Consider the following 7,997-nt stretch of genomic DNA (forward strand, 5'->3'; position numbering starts at 1 on the left):
TCTTTTCAGATGTTTTTCCTGATAAGCTACCTGGTTTACCTCTAAATCGTGAAGTTGAGTTTGGGATTGAGCTCTTACCTGGTACAGCTCCGGTGTCCATCTCCACTTAAAGAATGGCACTAAAGGAGCTTGTGGAGCTCAAAGCTCAGATTCAAGAGTTACTGGATCGAGGGTTCATCTGCCCTATTGTGTCTCCGTAGGGAGCACTGGTTTTATTTGTGAAAAAGAAGGATAGATTCATGCGTAGTGCATCGATTACCAGTAACTGAATAAATTGACTATTAAGAATAAGTATCCCTTACCGAGGATTGATGATCTATTCGACCAATTTCGAGAAGCTTTGGTCTTCTCTAAGATTGATCTCCGATCGGGATACCATCAACTGAGAGTCAAAGAGGTTGATGCTTATAAGACAGCGTTTAGGACTTGTTACGGTTATTAAGAGTTCCTAGTGATGCCGTTTGGACTGAAAATGCACCAGTGACTTTTATGGATCTGATGAACCGTGTGTTCCAACCCTATTTGGATCGGTTTGTAGTGGTTTTTATAGATGGCATCCTGGTGTATTCGAGAACTGAGGATGAACATGATGCACATCTCCGAGTTGTTCTATAGATTTTGAGGGAAAAACAACTGTACGCCAAGTTCAGTAAATGCGAGTTCTGGTTACGAGAGGTAACATTTCTAGGCCACGTGGTATCTGCCAAGGGTATTAGAGTTGATCCTCGAAAAATTAAAGCTGCTTTGGATTGGAAGCCACCTAAGACAGTATCTGAGATTCGAAGTTTTTTGGGTCTGGTAGGGTATTATAGATGTTTGTTAATGGGTTTCTATTGATTGCTGCACCTCTGACTAAGTTGTTGCGTAAAGGTGTGTTGTTTAACTGGACTGATGCTAAACAGGAAAATTTTGAGAAACTTCAGAAAGTTCTGACTGAGGCCTATGTCTTGATACAGCCAGAGTCTAGGAAGGAATTTACAGTCTACAGTGATGCATCACACGTTGGTTTGGGTTGTGTGTTGATGCAAGAGGGTAAGGTGGTGGCATATGCGTCTCGCCAGCTTAAGACTCATGAGGTGAATTATTCGACGCATGACTTGGAGTTGGCCGTAGTGGTATTCGCACTAAAAATTTAGAGGCATTACCTATAATGTGAGAAGTGTATCATCTACGCGGATCACAAAAGCCTCAAGTACCTCCTCATTCAGAAGGAGCTAAATCTTAGACAGGGAAGATGGATTGAGCTGCTCAAGGATTACCATCCTGGTAAGGCCAATGTGATGGCCGACGCACTGAGCTAGAGGGCTGTGACTGATCTGAGGGCAATGTTTGCTCGCCTTAGTTTATTTGATGATGGTAGCTTGTTAGCTAAACTCCAATTTAAACCGATGTGGATTGAACAGATTAAGGGTAAACAGTTGGAGAATGAGTCACTGGGTTCTTGTTTCTGACAGATAGAGTGGCGAAACATCAAATTTTGGACTAAATAATGAAGGGGTACCGTGTTTCCGTGGGAGAGTGTGTACCGAAGGATATTGATTTGAGGTAGTCTATACTACAAGAGGCGCATAGTAGTCCTTATGCTATGCATCCGGCGGGAATAAAATGTACGGAGACCTTCATGAGTTATATTGGTGGCCAGGTCTTAAGCATGAAGTTACAGACTTTGTGAGTAAATGACTTACTTGCCAGCAGGTTAAGGCCAAACATCAGTTACCTTCGGGGTTTCTTCAGCCAGTTAAGATTCCATTATGGAGTGGGAAAGAGTAACTATGGGCTTTGTTAGTGGGCTGCTCTTAACACCTACTAAGAAGGATTCAGTATGGATCATCGTGGATCGTAGTATAGTTTTAGCAAGACTGGATTGTCGAACCCAAAGGAACTAAAAGTACTAGTAGTGACTGTCTTTTTATTATCTAGCCTAAGAATAAGGGGTTTTGTTTTAACTAACTAATTAACTAATCTAAGAATTCACAGACAATGGAATTGGGGGATTACTTTTGGAAAACGATTGGATTAAGACAATACCTAAGGAAAAATCCACCGAGACTGTACTTGTTATTCTGGCTCCGAATCGGACGATTTATTCATTTAACTTGTTCCGTAGAGATCCCTAAGTTATGTTATTATCCCTATTCAAGACTAATAACGTCCAATCCCTAGATTAAATAATTGAGACTTTTCTCTAATTAACACCCTAGGGTTGTATTAACTCGATCTATGGATCCCCTTATTAGGTTTCACCCTAATCTGAAAAAATCTTGTCACCCTATGTCTAGGCGCGCAAACAACTCCGCTTAATTATGACAAATGTACTCTTAGATAAGGTCTACTCCTCCTCTGAATAAGAGCTTATCTTGAATCAGTATCCTGGGATATCAAAACAAGAATTAAGAGCACATAATTAAGAACAAGTTAAATATTTATCATACAATTTAGAAAATAATAACAAGATTCATCTTAGGTTTCATTCCCCTTAGGTATTTAGGGGATTTAGTTCATAACTAAAAAGGAAAACATCTCAGAAGAATAATGAATATTAAACATAAAGAAAACCCAAAACTCCTAAAGAGAAATTGAGGGGAGATCTTCAGTCTTGATGGTGACTCTGGCTTCTGAGATGGATCAATCGGCTTCCTTCGAGTAATTCCTTCCTTCCTCTCTACCCCCTCCTTTTCCTCTTCCTTTAGGGCGTATTTATAGGCTTTAGAATGCCTAAAAACCCTCAAAATTAGCCTTCTGAATTGGACTCAACTTGGGCTAGGCAGGGACATGCCAGTGTGACACGCCTGTGTGAATCATGCTTCGAATCTGCCAAATTGACACGGCCGTGTGGTCTACCTGTGTGAGGAAGTCTAGGCTTTGTTGATTTCGTACTTTGGCCCATTTTCTTTGTTTTTGGCCCGTTTCTCGTTCCTGTCGCTCTCTTATGCTCTCCTAAGTGTAAAACATGAAATTAAAGCATTAGGAGCATCAAATTCACCAATTCTAAGGGAAAATCATCCATAAAATGCGTTAAGCATGGGGTAAAAATATGTATATATTACGATTTATCAAATACCCTTACACTTAAGCATTTGCTTGTCCTCAAGCAAAATCCTCAACTCATAATCAAAATATATCTTTCTCAACTTATAATCTCTATCGAAAATATCTCAAAATAATCCATAGGTAATCATACATTGAGAATTCAACTAAAAGAACATAAAAGTTTCAAACATTCCAAGTTGAGTATTTAATCATGCAAACATAGGTGTCTCCCCTCATCTAAGTAATTACCTCTGATTTAGAATATCACAGAGTTTCACATCCTCACTAAAGATTCACTCAAATCACTCGAGGTGTTTAAGGACAATAATTGAAGCACTCAATAGTCAATAATGACAAATTATTACCATAGGCTTGCATGAAAATCAAATCTCCGCCACTATAAATTGAGATGATACATCAATCAAAAGGTCTTTAGAGGGTTATAATGAGGCTTGGTTAGGGGGTCTGGTCACAGGCTGAAAGCAAAAGTTAGAATTGAGATTGAATTGAAAAATCACTTAACTAGAAAAAGATTTAATATCACTTGCGTACAACAGAACTTCTTCTCAGGATATGGAGTTAAATACTTAAGCTCAAAAACAAAAGATTACTACTACCAATATGTATACATTTTTTTTAAGAACAAGTTAAATTACAAAATAGAATAAAACATAGTTAAGCAACTATTTCAATTCAAATCTCGACAAAAATAGGGATCAAATTAATTTAGGGGATTTCAAAAATAATGGGTTAAGGGTTAATATTAAGGGTAATACAAGAAATGGTTTGTTAGGCTCAAGGGGGTTTACTAGGGGTTAATCGTGGAGGTATGCTTTTCATGGCATGAGTGGGTTAATCCTAAGTGCCTTAATCATTTTGACATATCAAATCAAATGGTGTGGTCTTGACATGCATAATCAAGCAAGTTTTAGAATAACAGTTCAATACTGACACACTCAAAGCAATAATAAAAGTGATCATGAAAGAATTAATAGATTCTCAAAAGGCTCAAAAATCTCACAAAAATTATGGCTTTTTTATGTTTAGAACTTGTGAATTCCAGCTCAAAGTAATAACTAAACTTTGGGGAAACAACCTAAGATTTTATATTCTTAAAAATCAACTTATCATGCTTGATTCGCTAATGTCTTAAAGTTTAAACAATCAATACATAAATGTCTATGTTTTAATTCAAGATATATCAATCAAAATCATAAATCAATCAAAATTTATCCTAAATATGATATGAGAGCTTTTCAAGAGAACAAGGCATTCATTCAGGGGTCTTTCGGATAGGGAAATGTAGTAAATACCCCCCACACTTAAGATGTACATTGCCCTCAATGTACAAAGATAGATATAAGAATATAAAAATAAGATAGAGAGAGAAGTGAAACTTCTTGAGTTAAAAATGGATGAAATTCCTGGATTAGCGAGAGCGAGTTGTTGGAAATAAAGTTGGAGGACAAACATGATTCTGAAGAACAAAAGGCGAATTGGGGGAATAATTTGGTAGTAATCATAAAGATAAGCCGTGTTTAAAAACAAAAGAATCTTCAAAAATTAATAAAAGAAAAATAAAACAAGATAGATAATCTAATTTTTCAAGTGGCACAGCCAGTTCACACGCCCATGTGGATCGTGTCCCGTCCATGTTTATCGCAAATTTTGAGTTTGGGCACGTCTGACATTTAGTACACACCCGTGTTCCTTGGGCGTGTGGGTGCACACGGTCATGTCGCACGGTCGTGTTTGGCGTTGTTCGCTTCTCCCACGCCCGTGTATGTAGACCAACGCCCGTGTCAATCTAACAGGTTCGACCACGAGTGCTAGACACGGGCATGTGACACGTCCGTGCTATTTTAATAGGTTCACCCATGGTTCTTCCACACGGGCATGTCGCACGCCCTTGTTGTTTTGGCAGGTTTGACTATAGCCATGTCGCACGACCATGGCATTTTATCGTAGCCCGTGTTTGGGAAAATCGTTGCCCTATTTTCACACGGCCCTAAGCACGCCCGTGTGCTTGGCCGTGTCTCTGTGGAAAACCTGTATTCAAGAGCTCTGTTAGTAAGTTAGGTGTTGAAGACTAAATTTTAAAGAAGTTAATACAGTTAGTGCTCGGGTTGCCTCCCGAGAAGTACTTATTTATAGTCTAATCTCGACTTACCTATCCATTGAATGGTGATGGTGGTTCAAGGAGTTTATACTCCTTATTCCTGCTATCATTCTCATCAAAATAAGGTTTCAGATAGGTGTTAGTTACCTTAAAAGTGCTGAACTTGGGATGACTTACCTCGACTGTACCGAATAGGAAAATGCCAAGTACCGTAAGATGGATTTCTTCATTCGGTGTGGTAGTGACAATGTGAGGATCTGCGACATCTAATAAAACTTTATCTCCAACCTTAAGTTGATGTGGGAAGGTGTTAAGCTTGTTCTGGTGTAGTTCTGGTTTATCATGCGTTCTTGGTTTATGCATCCTCCATTTATCTAGCTCCTCGATTTGTAGCCTTCATTCTTCATGAATAGGTCCTCTACCATTGCTTAAGAATGGCTCATGTACTTCCTTCAGACTCATTTTTTGCAAAGTACGTTGCACCATACTGTCAGTTTTAGTAGAATGGGTTAAACGATCACCTTCAATTTCCGATGTGTTGCCAGAATTGCGAGCTTGAAGGGTGATTGTTTCGTCTCCCACACAGAGTGTGAGTTCACCTGTGCCAACATCAATGATCGTTTTAGCAGTTGCTAAAAAGGGCCTTCCTAGAATTAAATGAGTGTTGCTATCCTCTTCTATGTCTAGAACAATGAAGTCCACGGGAAATATAAATTTATCGATTTTAACTAGCACATCTTCAATAATAACCCTAGGAAATCTTATAATTTTATCTACTAATTGAATGCTCATCCTAGTCTGTTTGGGTTTCCCAAGACCTAATTGTTTGAACATTTTGTAGGGCATGACGTTAATACTAGCCCCTAAATCAACTAATGCATTATTAACATCTAAACTACCAATTAAGTAAGGAATTGTAAAACTCCCTAGATATTTTAATTTTTTCGGTAGATTATTTTGCAGAATTACTGAGCAAACTGCATTTAGCTCCACATGCGACGCCTTGTCAAACTTCCGCTTATTTGCTAAAAGTTCCTTTAAAAATTTCATTGTGTTTGGCATCTGTGATAGAGCTTCAATAAACGGTAAGTTAACGTGTAATTTTTTTAAGAGTTTAAGGAATTTACCAAATTGTTCATCTGAGCGGTCTTTCCTTGTCGCGTTGGGGTATGGCACACGAAGTTTATATTCGACATTCACTGATTTGTTTTTATTATGACCTACCTCACCTTGGCCTTTGCTTACCATAGTTTTTTGCCTCGGTTCTGGCTCAGGCTCAACGAATCCTTCTTCATCTTGAACATTAATCACGTTGAGTTGTTCCCTTGGGTTGGGTTCAGTATTACTTGGCAAGCTACTTTGTGGTCGTTCGGAGATTAGTTTGGAAAGCTGGCCTATCTGAGTTTCGAGCCGTTGGATCGACGCTTGTTGATTTTTAAGTGCTGTCTCGGTGTTCTGAAAACGAGTTTCTGACACCGATATAAACTTTGAGGGCATCTCTTCAAGGTTCGGCTTCTTTTCCTATTGGTAAGGTGGTTGTTGGTAGCCTGGAGGTGATCTCTGATTTCGTTGGCCTCCCCATGAGAAATTTGGGTGGTTCCTCCAACCAGCATTGTAAGTGTTACTATATGGATTGTTTTGAGATTGAGAATTATTACCCATGTAATTTAACTGCTCATTATCCATGTTATGGCCATAAGGTTGGTATTCCGAATTGTTTGATCCACCTCCACTTGCTTCGCACTACATTACTGGGTGAACCTGTGAAGCACTAAGAAAACCATCAATTTTCTTATTCAAGAGTTCTACCTGATTAGAGAGCATGGTGACCGAATCAACGTTATAAACACCGGTTGTTTTCTTTGGTTTTGTCCTCATGACTTGCCACTGATAGTTATGCAGTGACATCTCCTCTATAAACTCATAAGCATCTTCAGGTGTTTTATTATTGATGGTTTCGCCAGCAGCTGCGTCAACCATTTGCCGAGTCGAAGGATTCAGGCCATTATGGAACGTTTGAACCTGAAGCCAAAGCGGTAACCCATGGTGAGGGTACCTTCTCAGTAAATCCTTATATCTCTCCCATGCATCGTAAAGAGTTTCTAAGTCCATCTGTACAAACGAAGAGATATCATTATGTAATTTGGCCGTTGTAGCCGGCGGGAAATATTTTAATAGAAATTTTTCTGTTATTTGTTCCTAAGTAGTGATTGACCCTCGTGGTAATGAGTTCAACCACTGTTTAGCTTTGTTTCTTAATGAAAAAGGGAATAACCGAAGACGAATGACATCATCAAAAACACCATTAATTTTAAATATATCGCATAGTTGCAAAAAGTTTGCTAAGTGAGCGTTGGGATCCTCATCTTGCAAACCATCAAACTGAACAAATTGCTGTATCATTTGAATAGTGTTAGGTTTTAGTTCAAAAGTATTTGCAGCTACAGCAGGTCTAACTATGCTTGATTCAGTTCTTGTTAAAGAAGGTTTAGCATAATCATACATAGTGCGTGGAGCAGGATTTTGATTAACCGCAATTATATGAGGTAGCTGATTGTCTTGGTTTTCAGCTATCTTTTCGGTTGGGGGTTGAGTATCGTCCTCTTTCTCGTTCTCTGTGTATCTTAAGCTTCGCCTTATTTGTCTTTGGTTTCTGCGAACTGTGCGATCGATTTCTTCGTCAAAAAGTAATGGGTTTCTTCTAGTCATAAACTATAAAAACCTGCCAAGAGATAGAAAAAGTAAAGTAATAAATAATAATTAAATTAAATTAAATTGCAAGAAAAATAAATGGATAAAGTAATAAAAATTGAGCGTTCCTAATATCTTAGTTCCCCGGCAACGGCGC

The 7,997-nt window shown here is 38.5% G+C and overlaps 1 non-coding gene across 1 annotated transcript; it reads left to right on the top strand.

Moving 5' to 3' along the window:
* The first annotated feature begins 7,187 nt into the window (after positions 1-7,187).
* On the top strand, positions 7,188-7,293 carry LOC121229877 (small nucleolar RNA R71). The gene has a single exon (XR_005927831.1). It is a non-coding gene; the product is annotated as a small nucleolar RNA R71 (small nucleolar RNA).
* The last annotated feature ends 704 nt before the right edge of the window (positions 7,294-7,997 follow it).

Source organism: Gossypium hirsutum, chromosome A05 (assembly GCF_007990345.1).
Source record: "Gossypium hirsutum isolate 1008001.06 chromosome A05, Gossypium_hirsutum_v2.1, whole genome shotgun sequence".
Lineage (NCBI taxonomy): Eukaryota > Viridiplantae > Streptophyta > Magnoliopsida > Malvales > Malvaceae > Gossypium > Gossypium hirsutum.